The sequence below is a fragment of the Trachemys scripta genome, chromosome 7 (genome assembly GCF_013100865.1).
Source record: "Trachemys scripta elegans isolate TJP31775 chromosome 7, CAS_Tse_1.0, whole genome shotgun sequence".
Lineage (NCBI taxonomy): Eukaryota > Metazoa > Chordata > Testudines > Emydidae > Trachemys > Trachemys scripta.
Genome location: NC_048304.1, coordinates 3,018,420 through 3,034,891, shown reverse-complemented (window position 1 = coordinate 3,034,891; position 16,472 = coordinate 3,018,420). Strand labels below are relative to the sequence as shown.

The 16,472-nt window shown below is 41.9% G+C and overlaps 1 protein-coding gene and 1 long non-coding RNA gene across 5 annotated transcripts in view; one reads left to right on the top strand and one right to left on the bottom strand.

Moving 5' to 3' along the window:
* The window catches only part of FHIT (fragile histidine triad diadenosine triphosphatase), a 1,015,388-nt gene that overhangs the window by 700,373 nt on the left and 298,543 nt on the right, over window positions 1-16,472 (top strand). The window lies entirely within an intron of this gene.
* Window positions 6,015-16,472, bottom strand: part of LOC117880638 — an 18,980-nt gene continuing 8,522 nt past the window's right edge. The window contains exons 2-4 of the long non-coding RNA XR_004646567.1: window positions 15,219-15,254; window positions 9,578-9,639; window positions 6,015-6,145 (exon numbers count right to left, since the gene is read on the bottom strand). This is a non-coding gene — a long non-coding RNA (uncharacterized LOC117880638). The remainder of the gene's footprint in view (window positions 6,146-9,577; window positions 9,640-15,218; window positions 15,255-16,472) is intronic.

Below are 16,472 nucleotides of genomic sequence, written 5' to 3'. Positions count from 1 at the left end.
GGATATAATCCTATTGAACAGAGTGCATGGGCTCATTCCACCTGACTTGAAACAGGATACTGGGTCTGTGATTGGAAATTAACATACTTAGATTTGTACAGTCCAATGGAGCTTTTGATGGAGTTGTTGGGACACTGTTTATGCACTTTGGAGCTGTGTTGGAAGCACTTGTGTATCAGAGATGGCCAAACCTTAAATCTGATTCTAAAGAGGCTCATGTCCACATGGCCAATCTCTAGTGTATAGGGAGTTATGTGTAACTATTGGGGGTCGTTTCCCAGTTGCGTTGCTTTTGGCAATACTCGAGAAAGTCATTAATTTTATCCTCCAAACAATGTTAAGGTGAAATTTCCCACTCATTTACTCCATGTGATTAGTATTTATTATTATTTATAATTTGTCTAGTGCCAACAACTGGCTACGTACCTCATGGGCAGTTATGAAGACAAGGGGTCACATTCTCCCTAGTTACACAGGTAAAAAAATTCAGAAGTAATTCCATTGAAATCAACGAAGTTACTTAGGACGCACACCGGTCTGAGGGAGAGCAGAAATTTGCTCAATCACCCTGCTGTTTAAAAGCTGTATAGTCTAAACAATGGCAATTATTTCCCAGTCAGAAATTGAAGCGTTTGGGGTTTTTTTGCAATATACTAGGAGAACAGCAGAGAGTTGGCTCTCAGGATTGTACTCATGGGTATTACCCAGGCAAACTGTAATGTCCTTCCAAAGCTGAAACCAATGACAGTTTAGAACCAGCTGCATCAGTCCCAGGCTTGAGAACTAAGTCTATTCATCTCTGTCTGATTATAAACTGGGAGATGGATCACCATGTTAATGATAAAACACGTTCCAGAGGAAAGGGAATAAGATGGCTACCTGCTCTGAGCCACAGATGACTATGAAGAAGGTGAAATGAAAACTCATGATTGAAAGGAAATTAGAGGATGAGGCTTCCCCCATCTACTTGTCACTCAATAAACAATGTAACTAACAATGTTATTGCTCTTTAGGTGATATGCAGGTGATAGCTGTTGGTTGCCTCCCGAAAAGGGAGGTTTTTCTGGTTTAGAGAACAGCAGTACAGTTTGTAGGTGTTCTCTCAGATGGCCTATATTGGATATCATTTGCATTTCCATTATAAACTAAATGTGGCATAATATAAGACGCTCTAAGCCTCATGATGAGAGGTTAGAGGTACTATGTACTACTGCTAGGTATCCAGTCTCTCGTGCAGGCTCAGAAGATAGCAGCAGCAGCAGCAGTAAATATATGTATTATGCATAAAGGGTTGGTCCCCATCATGCTGGGGGCTGTACAGAGAAAACCTGCTCTGAAGGGTGTGCGATCTAAAGACACAAAGACCCTGATCCTCCAAAGCATTTATGTGCCTAACTCTCATTTAAATCAATAAAAACAACGAGGAGTCCTTGTGGCACCTTAGAAACTAACAAATTTATTTGGGCATAAGCTTTTGTGGGCTAGAACACACTTTGTCGGATGCACTATCTGATTTATTTGGGCATAAGCTTTCTAGCCCACAAAAGATTATGCCCAAATAAATGTGTTAGTCTCTAAGGAGCCACAAGGACTCCTCATTGTTTTCGCTGATACAGACTAACACGGCTACCCCTCTGAAACATTTAAATCAATGGGAGTTAGGCACCTAAATATCTAAATAAGACAGAATTGGGGATTGTGAATCCCACTTACAAACAAAGTTCCCAGCAGCGATAATGAAGGTTACAGGCCAGACTCCATATAGAATTCCCAACCTGGTCTCTGCTTTTAGCTTCCGAAGGTTCATGGAAACGGCCATACTGCTTCAGACCAATAGTCCATCTTTCTCAGTATCCTGTCTTCTGACAGTGGCCAGTGTAAGATGCTTCCAAGGGAATGAACAGAACAGGGCAAATACCAAGTGATCCATCCCCTGTCATCCAGTCCCAGCATCTGGCAGTCAGAGGCTTAGGGACACCTAGAGCATGGAGTTACATCCCTGACCGTATTTGCTAGTAGCCATTGATGGACCTACCCCCCCACCCCCATGAACTTATCTAATTTTTTTAAACCCTGTTATAGTCTTGGCCTTCACAACATCCTCTGGCAAGGAGTTCCTCAGGTTGACTGTGTGTTATGTGAAGAAGTACTTCCTTTTGTTTGTTTTAAACCTGCTGCCTGTTAATTTCATCAGGTGAACCCTGGTTCTTCTGCTATGTGAAGGAGTAAATAACACTTCCTTGTTCACTTTCTTCACACCAGTCAAGATTTTATAGACTGCTATCACACCCCCCCCCACCCCCGTCTTCTCTTTTTCAAGCTGAACAGTCCCAGTCGTTTTAATCTCTCCTTGTATGGAAGCTGTTCCATACCCCTATTTTATTTCCAGTTTTAATATATCTTTTTTTGAGATGGGGCAACCAGAACTGCACACAGTATTCAAGGTGTGCACATCCCATGGATTTATATACTGGCATTATGATATTTACTGTCTTCTTATCTGTCCCTTTTTATCTTTATCCTTTATTATCTGTCCCTAGTCCTTTCTCCTCCCTGCCACACTGCTCTCTAGAGACTCTTCCTTGAAAATCTGGTTATGATCAGAAAAAAGACTGTAAAAATGGCTCTTTCTTTCTCAATGAGCCTGTCCACTCCGTGTTTTCTCAGTCCCATGTGCTGGCTTTAGTCCCCAAAGCATCTTTTTACTGCTTTTTATTCCAGTTAGCATTCAGGATCACCAGTATAATTGAGGGCAGAATTTGGCCCCCGGGATCTTCCTTATTGATGAAACCAGAAAGAACACAGCCACTCCTATCACAGGTTGAGTCTGTAGATTTAGTGGTTAGAAAACTGAACAAACCTGCTCGGGAAATTCTAAAGAGTTAAACTGCGGTTCTACTTTGGAGAGTAACTCAGCAAGGGGCCCGTTGTGAGAGTATCCGCCCAGTGAGGCTTAGCCCGTGTCCCAAGGCTGGCACCTCTGCAATGCTAATTCTCATTAGGAAGGTCTGCCTAGTGCACTATTCCTGTCTGATTTATGATTAATGACCGATAATAGTAGATCTTTCTGTCTGGATTTATCCTTCCAAAATTGGTGAGGACCTGGCTTAATTAGAATTGGGATGTGATAAGGTATGGACGTGTGAATATTAAAGTACCTTCAACAGAAGGTAACAATGTTTTATTTAAGTTTTTCTCCTCTAATAGTTTGAAAGTCAAATTCTTAACATCATTTGGAAGAAAAGTACGTAAATACTTATTCAATGTAGTGGAAAATCATTGTGGTGTTTTAAAGAAATTTCTGTGTGTAATTCATGTTCTGAACATCATTATGATCCCCCTCCTAACCCAAGACTTTGGCAGAATCTGTCTCTAGCAGGCAAACACTGGGAACAATATTTGAACTTAATTTTATCTGAAAACAGTTGCATCCGTTTCTGAACAGTAGTTTTATACCTGCTTTTTTAATTACATGTCTTTCCACCGCCAACAGCACCCTGACTTAAACTGTGAAGTCTTTACCCTGTTGTGTAGATTACTACTTGATGTCTATAAAATCAGGTTTTAAAAAATAGGTAATGTGTAAAGCTGTGGGGGTAATAGCGACACTGGGTCGCTGCTGTCATGAGGCCTGACTTTAGGCTGATTGACAGTCATGCTACCGTGTTTTCAAGCTATGATGAAAAAATGTGTTTTACTATTTTCATGCTATGAGCTGCTATTTTTAAACAGTCCAAGTATAACAATAGTTGCAGTATTTTTACACTTAGGTCACATGGGATATTTTAGCTCCCGGGTGATAAAATAAGTACAGGTCTAGGATTAATGCTGGTGACACTTTACTGCCTTGAACAGAGCAGCCCATCACAGTGTTAAAGACCAGGAGATCTCTGCTTGGCTTCTGTAAATAGCCAGTAGTCCCAGATTCAGTCATTTTAATTATCCTTTTCTCCCCGACAGCAATAGAATCACTTTTTATTTTCAGAAATGATTTGGGGGGTTGGTTAGCAGTTCCTTTAGGGATTGTTTCGTTCATTTTTAATATTGCTCATTTTCTCTGTGATAATCTAACCAGGAAACAAAACTAAGCAGGATATTGGGTTGGATGCCACTTAAATGTTTTGAAATGGACCACGGTTTTGGTTTATACCCAGGAATAGTGATTTTGTGGTCACTGCACTGTTTATTATCCTCAAGTAGCACATAGGGGTCAGCACTCCCCTCTGGTTAGAAGCCTGGGAAAAGCAGTGGAGGAAAAACACACGACAAAGGGCCCAGACATGCAGCGAAGGGGAAGGTGCAGCTATGTGACATGCTGCGTCTCCACACAAGCCTTCAGGAGCACCCAGCTTAGACTTAAGGGCTCAGTGGGGCTGGATGGGTAATAGCCAGGCTGTTTCCCATGTTCTTTTAAGGTGAAATTTAACTCTGTGCAGAAGCACAGGTCAGCACCTATGCACCACTTAAATCCTCCAAATAGGATATTTTAATGGTGTATCGGCCTCTGCTGGCCCGCTGCACAGAGGAAATATTTCCCTGCTTAGGATCTGGTTTACGGTTGAGTGAAAATTAATGCTCTTCAGATCAGCATGAACTCCCCTGTGTCTTTCTTTCCCAATAGGACAGGGGTAGTATACGGTTGAGAAGGAGGCAGCCGTTGGAGCCTGGCCCCTGGATGAAGCCAAAGAGCAGGGAGGAGGGGTTGGCCGTCTCTGTAGACAGAATCCCTACTGGATTCTCCCATGGGGGAAGGGTCTCTGTGCTGTGCTTTCTGCAGCCTCTTCCTGGCTGCATTTCCTTCTCTCCAGAGATGGGAATGTGGCAGCAACTCCATGAATTAACACCTGCTACACCTTTCAAGTGCTTCGGCCCTTGTTGGTACTCTGTGGGAGAGGGAGGATTTGGGGCAGAGGATTTGTTGGAGATGTTAAACTGCATCATCAAAAACTGGCATGGAAAACAACTCACCAAGATGCATAAATCTGGGGAACGTGCTGTTCTACGAGTGATTGTGCACACATACATTCCATTGCAGGTGGTATGTGTGCCCAGTGCACTCGAGTGAGACTTTTGCCACCAGTACCACCCGGTGGTGCATGTCCCCCTGCTTGACTGTCCACTTGGCTTCCATACCTGTGCTACATCTGCCAGCAGATTTTTTTTTGTTTTCTCTGTCCCTCTGGTTTCCTGATTTTTGGAATGTTTATTTGCCCTCTTATGTCTGACCCCGTACCTGTATGAGATCTCACTGAGTCTTCTCCAGACTGATAGGATCCACCTTTCATCCTATGGCGATAAAAGAAAGACAATGAAAGAAAGACAATGACAACATGGGGAGGGCCTCACTCTCACTACAACAACACACCTGAAAACACTTGAGTAACAAAGACTGAACTGTGAGAAATGATGGTCCCAGGCTAAGATCTTTAGCCTATGTCTGAAAACCTGGGAAAGCCAAGGCAACTTGTGCCTTTAGAATCTGCCAGCCTGTTTATCACTCAGGGTGAGATTTTGCTAATTTGTACCCTACCTAGCTAGTGTGTCAAGCTCAGTTTGCGGGTTTTGTTTATTTACTAAGGTAATCTGCTTTGTTCTGTTTGCGATCCCTTTAACCACTTAAAATCTACCGTTTGTAGTTAATCTTATTTTGTTTATTATTAAACCCAGTTTATGTAATTTCTAACAGGGTGAGGGGAGAAGTCGTGCTCATCTCTCTTCACACTGAAGAAGAGGGCAGATTTTTATGAGCTTGTGCTGTGCAGATTTTTCTATACAGGGCAAGACAGTATTATTTTCAGTTTATCTCCCAAAAGGGCTGTGCACGTGAGTGCTGGGGGAGTCCTCTCACGCAGAGCTGACTTCAGTCTTTATCCTCGGCGGGGTGTGGCCCTACCCGTCTGTGTGTGCTGCCAGAGGCCAGAGAGCCTAATTCAGCGGAGCAGGGAGAGGGAACCCAGGCTGGTTGAGCAGGGGAGGCTCAGTGAAATCCCAGGACATCAGCTGGCATCCCAGGAGGGGGGTCCAACACGTCACAGCCAACTTCAGCAAATCAGTGTTTTACCATCTCTGTTCAGATGACCTGAAGCCTCCACCTGGAAGGAAACTGCTGATGAGTCACCTGCAGTGGAACATCTATGTGCACATTCTGTCAAAGGAGAAAAAAATGGTTACTTATCTGTATAGTTACATTGAGATATGTTAAAAGAAGAACAGGAGTACTTGTGGCACCTTAGAGACTAACAAATTTATTAGAGCATAAGCTTTCGTGGACTACAGCCCACTTCTTCGGATGCATTGAGATATGTTGTGCACATGTACATTCCACGACCCTCTCACCTCCCCTGCTACTTTGGACGTTGCATACTGTGATGTGAAGGAACGGAAACAGAGGTGGCGGACATGCCCCTTTGATGCCCCTGTTGGAGAGCAGTGGCGCGTGTGCCGGCTAGTGGTATTAATGGTAAACTCTCAGATACCAGTGCATTGGGCACGCACACACCTGCAATGGACTATATATGGGCTCAACGCATCTCAAAGAACAACAGTTACCGTGCAGGCAAGTGACTGTTATTTCAGCCGAAGCACTGCTGCAGGGGAGCGCTAAATGCAGCGCATGTAGCACTTAAAGAAATATATATGAGTTAGAGTTTAATGAGCATTACACAAGATCTTCCCAAAGTATTGATTAACCAGCCATCAGGGACTTTTGAACTTTAATCACCTGTGAAAGCATGCAGGGTTTTAAAGATTTATTGATGGTCCACAGACTATGAATCAGGTTCTGGAAAAAACTACTGACTATCACAAACTCTTTGGGATAGCTATTTTGGCCTACAAAAAAGACTTTGAGTGTATGATGATAGAAGCAGTGTTGGACACACTAGAAGAGGAAGGAATAGAAAAGCCACATATCCTGAAAATCGGCGGCCTGGCATTTAAGTTTGGCTACGAGAAAGTGAAAAGATCAAGTTCAAAAATGGAGTTACAAAAAAAGGAGTTACATCTCACTTAAATCCCCACTTCCTACTTGGAAGGCTCATTAGAAACTAGGAAGGGGAGAAAGAAGTGGCAAAATTAATAATATTAATTCTTAGCATTCACAGTCCTCTGTGCTTCACCTCTCCAGACCACGCGGTTAGTTCTCACAACCCCCTAGTGCTTTACCTTTGGGGAAAATGAGGCACAAGGCCCAGTCTGCAGCCCTTTACCCTGAGCAATGTCATTAATCTCTAGGGGTATGGCAGCCAACTCAAGCCAAGGGGCTGTTTAATTGCAGTGTAAGCTTCCTGGCTCAGGCTGGAGCCTGTGCTCTGGGACCCTGCCACCCCACAAGGCTGAGCCCACAGAGAGTTTAAGTGGTCACATCAAGGGTCCACAGAGAGCAGCATTACTAGTCGGGATTAGCAATTGAGAATCCCTGGCTTTGGGCCCATTTGAGCCACTGAATGTTTTCAGAGGACACTTCCATCCACTGAAACTTCTAAACACACCGGAACTATGATCAAATAGCTGAAAGGGAAGATCCATAAAGATGGAGTTTGAATGCATACAAAGAACACCAGGATCGCGTTTAACCCAAACATGGAAGTAAGAAAAAGTTACAGTGGATGTAACTCAGTTGAAAGCCAATTAAAGGTATGTCAGCTTGGTCAAAGGAGAGAAGGATCAAAGGTAAATTATAATTGTTAGAATTTCTGAAGTTGGTATCATATAGAACAGTCTTCATTTTTGCTTCAAAAACCCATGTCACACCTGCCAGGCTATTCTGAGTACAAACACTCAAGAAGATGAAACAAAAGCACTGAAGTTGGAAGACGAAGCATTGGAAGAGAATATTCCTGTTGTCACAATGAAGTCAGAAGCACAAACAATAGGAGAAGAGAGCAAACCAACCAATGTAAAGGAGCCCATGAAAACTCTGAAGAGGCTAAACTAAAAATGACAGAAGATGGAGCACACGTGGTAGAATAGATCAGTGATGAAGTCTGGAAGAAATTATGTCATAGGGTTTGTAAGACCAACACTTGCAAATGTGTCACAAAAGATCTCTCTCTCTTATCTTTCAGACCTTATCTTCAAAGGAAACCTGCACAACACTTTCAAAAGCCAAGCCTGGGAGGTTACATTCGTAACTTTGCTAGACACTAAAAATTATAGACTGAACAAAGACACGGAATTTATGGCTTATTACAACTACCTATAACCCACTAAATCCCCCCTACCAGTCTTTTCCCCCCATGACTGGAGCATTGTTAATTGGCCACTTCACCTTGAAAGGTCCCTTGAAATATGTGCTATTTATGCTAAACAATCTATTCCACCTTATATTTCGCTGTGACACTCTGAGTACATTTCCCAAACGTGAAGAAGGAGCCTGTGCAGCTCAAAAGCTTCTCTCTCACCAACAGAAGTTGGTCCAATAAAAGATATTACCTCACCCTTCTGGTCTCGCTCTCATCCTGAGACCAACACGGCTACAACACCACTACATACAGTCATTACAATCATCATTTAGTGTTGACGTTATATATGTGTTCAATTTTTCTGTATACTCAGGAGAATTCATTCCTGGTGTAACCTCCTGCATTCATTCATTGGCTGACACTAGGTGTGAATTTGGTATATGTGTATTTAATGTAATGTAACATGTTTGCAACTGTTTACCATGTTGTCATGGGAGGAGACATACAGCCTAGAAAATAATCAAATGCTATCTTCTCAGCACCAGACTGAATAGTCTTTATATTATATTAGTCCCAGCAGATAATTCCCTTCTCATGTGAGGATTTGTCTATACTACCCGCTGGATCGGCAGGCAGCAATCGATCCAGCGGGGGTCGATTTATCGCATCTAGTCTAGACACGATAGATTGACCCCCCGAACGCTCTCCCGTTGACTCCTGTACTCCACCACTGCAAGAGGCACAGGCGGAGTTGAAGGGGGAATGGCAGCAGTCGACTCACCACAGTGAAGACACCGTGGTGAGTAGATCTAAGTACATCGACTTCAGCTACGTTATTCATGTAGCTGAAGTTGTGTAACGTAGATTGATCATCCCCCACGCCCCCAGTGTAGACCAGGCCCTAGTCTCTTCTTGGAAAAATGACTTCCTTTTTATTTTCAACCTCAAACACCTCACTATGTGAATCTGCCCTTGGACAATTATTCATCTCTAGCAAGCTTTGTCCTAATATGATATCAGCAGAAAGTCCAGCAAGACTGCAGCCCAGAATGTCCTAACTTCCACGAGATAATACAGAGATCCTTTTCCTGGTGTGTTTTGTTGAGGAGAAGGGAGAATTTTCTTGTATAACAAGAATAAAGTTGTTGATGTTGGAGTATATTTGCAATTAACAGCTTTTGCTGTTAGCTAACATCTCACCTTTGCTTTCACATTTAATCATCTGCAAAAGCTGTTTGTTGTCTTGTATACTCCTCTGCCATGAACATTATTCCTTAATTGTAACCTAGCGGGAGTGAATTACTAGCAGTAGAGAAAAGAACTGCAGCAAACCTAAAAGGGAATATATTTTCAAAAGATTTCACTTAACACAAGTTCTTCATCTTTGTACCTACCAGAAATCCTACATTTCAACCACACTGGCCTTCTCCTGGGAGCTTTCAGATTCATTGTCAGCCTGTAAAATTAAAAAGAAGAGTGTAGACATGTGCCTTTTCTTATTACAAATCATCTCTGCCTCACTAGCCTATCTGCAGATCCATCCATTGCCAAGTGTCCTGACGTCCTTTCATCCTGCCACAATCTCCTTCTCATACTCTGCTCAGTGCATTTAACAACAGGGCATCCAGCAAAGCAAGTTCTCACAGTAAAGATCTGAGAAAAGCAGAACAGACAGTGTGTGAATGAATCTATGGTAGGCGGTAATATTAGTGTGCAGATTACATTTCTATCTAAATAAGGGAGCAAATATGTGGAAGAAATGACTAATGAAATTCATGATTTATTCCACATTTATAACAACATGGGGATGAAGCTGGTATGAATAGTGTCTTTCACACCTGTAAGTCTGGCACCTTTAACTTTAATGAGATGACTCTCTTCTTTGAGAAGATGCACACAGAAGCATATGCCTGTTATTTAAAGGCCTAATCCTGCCAAGTGCTAATCACCCTGCAGGAGTGGACCTTTCATTTGTAGAAGGAGATAAAGCTTTGTCTCTTGTAAATGTAAATCACTTTCTAAGAAGGGATAACAGCAGCACAGCAATCCTTTCCCATTAAGTACAAGCTTGGATTACTTATTGCATATAACAAAGGGCAGACGCATGTAAAACTCGGCAGAGGGAGGAATTAAAACATCAGACCTCTACCGGAGTCTGTCTATGAGGATGATTTCAAAGTAGACAACTGGTAGGCCAGAACAGTAAATATTCCAGTATAACAATACTACTGGGATTTGTGCTGCCAATGTTTTAACAAGGAATTACCACCCCTTCCCCCAAATAACCCTCCCCTTAGGGCATGTCTAAACTACAAAGTTAAGTTGACCTATCTTACATTGGCATACAGCTGCCACCGTAATTACATTGTGTGTGTGTGTGTCTCTGTAGTGTAGACCAGGCCTTAGTATTGTGTTCCGGGGGTGGTAAGGGTGCCGTAGAGACATGAGGAAGTGGGATATTGATGCAATTAGTTTTCCTCTTTCAATGAAAATCCCCACCTGAGGAGGAGAGGCAGCATCACTGGTCAAACAAACTTCTGTTAGTTGCCCTTTGCTGACAGTGTTTATACTTTGTTCCTGACATATCTACTGAAGGTACAGCACTGCATTCAGTGGGGGAGGGGGAAGGGTTGGGAAAATACATATTTTGTTTTGTTTTTTCTGGTCCAAAGACCAAAAAATAAAGTTCTTTGAGCCTCAGAGATCTATGACAGGGCTTATTTTGCAGAGAGATTCCCACCAAAACAGAGAATTGATAACAAACCCTTCCTTAACTTTGAGGGCAGAATTTTCACAAGAACTCCCAGAAACTCTGACAGTCCTGGGTGTGCTGTAGTGGTTCTCTTCATCACCTGGAAATGCCACTCACACACTTCATCTGTGTAATTTTAAACTGGCGTTTTAATCTGCTGGAATAGTTGTAACAGTAGTGTCTCCTAGATAGCTTGGTTCGATAGATTGATTCAGCCCTGAAGATGTAAATACATGGTAATCGTTTCTGATATCTTCAAGTTACTTGGAAAAAAACCCTTAGCTGAATGCTGTAATAGATTTTACAACATTTTAACTGTAGTTTCTGACTAGGTTTAGTAAACTTACAGAACTCGGTTTTTATTCACTGCGGAGTATGAAAACTGAATTAGTAGTATTGATAGTGTACAGAAATTGGAATGTAGTTGCAAAATTCTTCCAGTCTAGCTATAGGAACGTGTTATTGATTCTACAGCTCTTTTGCAGTAATGCCTAGGTTGTGTTCCTTTGTCACAGTGCTCATCATATTGCCAGCTTTCTTACCACATTGTATACACTGCATACTGGAGGATAACGCTTGAGAGGGGTAAGAACAGCAGCACCATTCTAGTGGATGCTGGTGGAGTTGCTGAGCCATTGAAAAAGGTATCATGTCTCCTGAGCGATGGCTTAATTAAAAGCCCATTGAAATCAATGGACAGATTCTGATTAACTTTAGTGAGCTTTGGATCACGCCCCGAGTGCATAAAGAAGGGCTGCAGGTTTCTCAAATGTGGCCACCCACCAGGGACTTTTCCTGTGGCCACAGTCTCCCGGGCAGTGCAGGGGTGGGGAGCAAAGCAGTGTTAACAAACATCACAGAAACAGACTTACTAGCAAGCAAATCTATTAAAAAAAAGCAAAAGAAACAACAACAAAACAACAAGAACATGCAAAGCACATTATTGGTTTCTATTCTGTTTAGGTCCAGTAAAGAATAGAGACAACTGGACATTATTTTTATTATTGAGTCTGCAATAAAATCCTACATAAATAAATTACAATGATTTGGACCTGGATATGTGCAATATTTATTTGCTTTTCCTAAAGTTAAGTCAATATTTTAGGAAAAATTGTCTGAGTGGCCACCAGCAGGAGTTGGTGGCTGGACTCTGAGGCCACCAAAACTTTTCTTGAGACCCTGCTTCCTCCTGGAAGGTGGGATATGTGAGGGTAGGGCGTGGGTTTGCCCACACTCAGATATGCCCCTGCTAAGACAGCTTGTGTGGACATAAACTCTGGCACATGTCCCTTAGGGTCCCTATGATTGACCTAGATTGTGTATGTTGCCTGCTGCTGGGAAGAGGCTGCTTGTGCTCCTTTCCTGCTCCACCACACCCTTGCAGGTGAGGCATAATTTTGCCCTTTATATCCACCCTCTTCTATACATTTGACTTGCAGTACAATAGTAGTTATTTTCTTATCAAAAGATCATTCAAAGCCTATTATTAAGACAGTGGACTTGACTTTTCAATGAGTTTGTCTTTAAGGATAGTTTTCAGCAAATGAGTCAGCCATATGTTAAATCAAATTTAACATCCATTATGAAACACTGAATCATCCTTTATATCTCTGTAATGATAATAAATGATCATCTCGCTCATGTTCCCCTCATTTGTACTACTTCTCATCAATCTTGCTAATATCACAAAGATTTATTAAATGAATAAGCTTCAAACTATAACTGTTTTAATATTAATTGCTCCATTTTATGTTGTTTCTCTTACTGTAATTTCCATTTGTGTTTAAGCATGCTGACTTTAAAAGTAATAATCCTTTTTATAGTGAAATTTAATGAATAGAAAACGAGTAAATCAATAGTAAAGTCCTCCTTAATGAGATTTGGTAATTATACCAATACAATTACAACATACAGTAAATTTCTTAGTTCCCTTCATATATATGAGAATCACAAAGGTGAAGGACTACAGAAAGCTAAGGTAATGATTAAAGGGCAAAACAGTTGAGCTGCCGCTGAGGATAAACAGATGAATAACTATATTTAGTTTAGATTTTAAAATACCCGGGGATAAAATTTTAGTGCAAGGTTCAAGGATTTAGTGGTATAACTAACTCCCTTTAATATCAATCCCTCAGCTACAAATGTACTTCTGGATGTTTCAGTGCTCCTAATCCTGTTAGCCTAGAAACTCCCATTTCATTGGCGTCATATTTGGGCCGTCTTCCTTTTTTGTCTTCAAAATGTGTGCAAAAGAATTCTGCGTTATTTTGCACTTATTCTGCCTAGTCTAGTAGTGCTACACCGCCACTTTGTTGGTGCCCCCCTGGCTCATATCTTGTACCAGGAGCCCACGCCACCCTGCAGAGTCGGGTGCATAGGGAGCTGGTAAGGTACGTGCTAAAAGATGCCGTGGGAGAGAAGCAATGGAGAGTAAACTCTGCAGATCTTGCACCAGGAAGTTCACTTCCCAGTTGTACATTCTAGGCACACTCCTCTGTACATGGCATGAGGCCTTTAGCTGGACCGTATTGAATGTAAATGTATTGGTTTAAGTGCCTTATGTGTACTCCGGGATATCACATAAACAGCTCTGGTTCTGTGCTGTAGCACTAGGAAACAAAGGTGGGTAGTTTGCCCCTGGATGAACTGTATGGAGGTAACCCTGTTAGATCAATACAGGTGACCAGACTCCATATATCTGCATTACAGACTACTACAAGCGTGGGGGTGGGGAGAGAGGGGAACTAATGAAATAACCGCATAGTGCAATGGCGTTTATTTGATCAGGGTTAAGACTGTTTTGTCCTTCAGATTAAATTGCTACATGGAAAGGGACAACAGGTACAACTGAGAGGCCAGTCTTGCTCCCACTGGGTTCAGTAAGAGCAGAACTGGGCTTTTGAATAGTATAAGAACTGTTCTACCCAATCTCTCTGTCCCAGATGAGACTATTGATCCATTCCAGAGATCTGACTGGCTGTGCTGCATAGGGAGGAAAAGCCATAAAGATCTATCTGTCTGCCCTAGAACTCCTCAGAAAATATTCAGAGGGGTAGAAAGAAAATCAATATACAGTCCTGTAATGCAGCTAGGGTACCACCATAGATAGCTTTCTAACTGGGGTGAGGGCAAGGATTAAAAAAATCAATTCAAAACCTCATGGGAAGTCAGCTTAAAGATCTCAACACCGGTATTATGGGCTGTGTTCACTGACATTCAGTGAGCTCGCCGGCTGCAGAATTCAGCCTACATTGTCATTTCTGAAGTGACTGGTCCAGAAGGCCCGTGCCCAATGAGTTTCAATAATCCAGCTGAGATGTAATGAAGGCAAGAATTAAAGATTTAGCACCCTCATGAGACAGCATTGCTCATAGCCTTACTATGCTCTGTAGATGTAGAAGTTTCTGTGATGGAACCAAACTGGTAATCAAAAGATGGGCTGGACTCAAAGCTGACCTCAAGGTTGTGACCCTTAGAAGCAGGCTGTCTTATATTTCCACCCAAAGTTGCTGCAAAGGATGAAGCATTGTTCTAGAGGTGATAGGGGCAAACCAAAATCAGCTCAACATTCTCTAAATTTAACTGCAGGAAATTTTTCTCACATCCAAGACCAAATGTCATGTAGCCACCTAATCAAACAGGAAATTACTTCTCTGGGGTCAGCTGTAATGGGAAAATAAGCTGTTGTGTCAGTAGCATAACAATGATATCAGAAATTACACCTCTCAGTCAGGACACCTAATAAAACCATGTAGACGCACAGCTTGGACCTGTGAATTTAGCTTGGCGAGGCACCATAGAACATCTTGACCACAATAAAAAAAATACCTGCCCCTAAGTCTGTCAGTGAAACATCAGGGATGCTGTATTGAATAGGGCAATCCTGGAGTATGCTGAGGTATTATAAACCAGGAACTAAGTGAAATATTGCAGACATTGTGGTAAAGAATTTGATATTATACATTTATCTTTTAATTCCAAACACATTGTACCCAGACATTTAAAAACCAAAAGAGGAAGGGTGGTCTCATGGCTAAGGCACTAGAGTGCATCTCAGAATACCAGGGTTCAATTTCAAGATCTGGTACATGTTTCCTCTGTGACTTAAACTCTCTGTGCCTCAGTTTCCCACCCTTTGTCTGTCTTGTCTCTTTAGACTTAAACTCTTTAGTACAGGGACTGTCTCTTATTATGCATGTGGACAGCACCAAGCACAATGGGGTCCTGATCTTGGCTGGGCCTCAAGGTGCTACTGTAATGTTAATAATAAAAATAATTCTCACCATCTTGGAATATGTCGTCCTTTTTTTGCTGTTACTCTGTTCAAATACAAAAGAATAAATGGGTTTAAGTTAAATAAATGGGTTTCCCTCTTAAAATTAAAGGGGAGAAAGAAAAATCGGCTTGCGTTCTCATTGTTTTAACCATCAGATTTAGCTGATAACCTGAATTCCGAAGGCCTTAGAAAATGAGGTTATGGTACCGTACTGGTCTGTGCTAGAATTTTTGAAAGCAAGATCTAGTGGAGCTCTTTGTCTGTAGCTGACCTTACAGTAGACCCAGCAGAAAACGAAAGCCAATTTCTAAAGGCTCAGTAAAAGCTTCCTCTTTCTTACCAAAAATTACTTAGCAGCAGAAGAGGTCCCTTGAGTTTCCACACTATATACCTAAGCATTAATGCTCTTCACCTCGCCCCCTTCTCTAGTCACCCACGATTTTCTCCTTTGCTAAAATCAGACATTTTAAATGACTTTGGCCTCCGGGGTCCTCACATCTATTCAGAAATAATCTTCCCCTTCTGGACCACCAAACTAACTACTGGAAATCTTATCATCCATTTCGCTCAACTCATATTAAAATTTAGCAATTAATTATCTCCAGTTCTAATCCAGTAAGCCTGTGCAATTAACATCTGGGATTCAGCACAGCTTTTTGCGGACTTTTTAATTTAAGGACTGGGACATAGCTTAACTCTGGCCAGGGGGATCTACTAACTAAAATCCGATGTTCATTTCACATTCTCATTCTGCTGCCCACCTTGGAATCCACTGCCCTGTTCACCAGATCTTTAACATGACATTAGTTCTCAGCACTCATGAGGTCACTCATAATTTTAACGTGTGTCACTGACCTCTCGTGAGGCGGTGTGGTTTAGATCAGGACACTGAGAACTGGCACTTCTGGATTCTATTATGATCTGCTGTGTCTGACCTTAGCCAAATGCCTCATTTTACCCATTTGTGAAATCACCCTAATAATACCTCCCGGGGATGTCAGACTTAATGAATAGGTATTCGTGTATTCTTTGAAATCCTCACTGAGGTGCTCTACAAGTGCAAAAATTACTACTAAGCTAGCAAATGCTTTCTTTCCTACCTAGTCATGGTGCTTAGTTTTATCTTCAGTGTCTTTTCAAAAAAAGAAGAACAGGAGTACTTGTGGCACCTTAGAGACTAACAAATTTATTAGAGCATAAGCTTTCGTGGACTACAGCCCACTTCTTCGGATGCATACACGGCTGTAGTCCACGAAAGCTT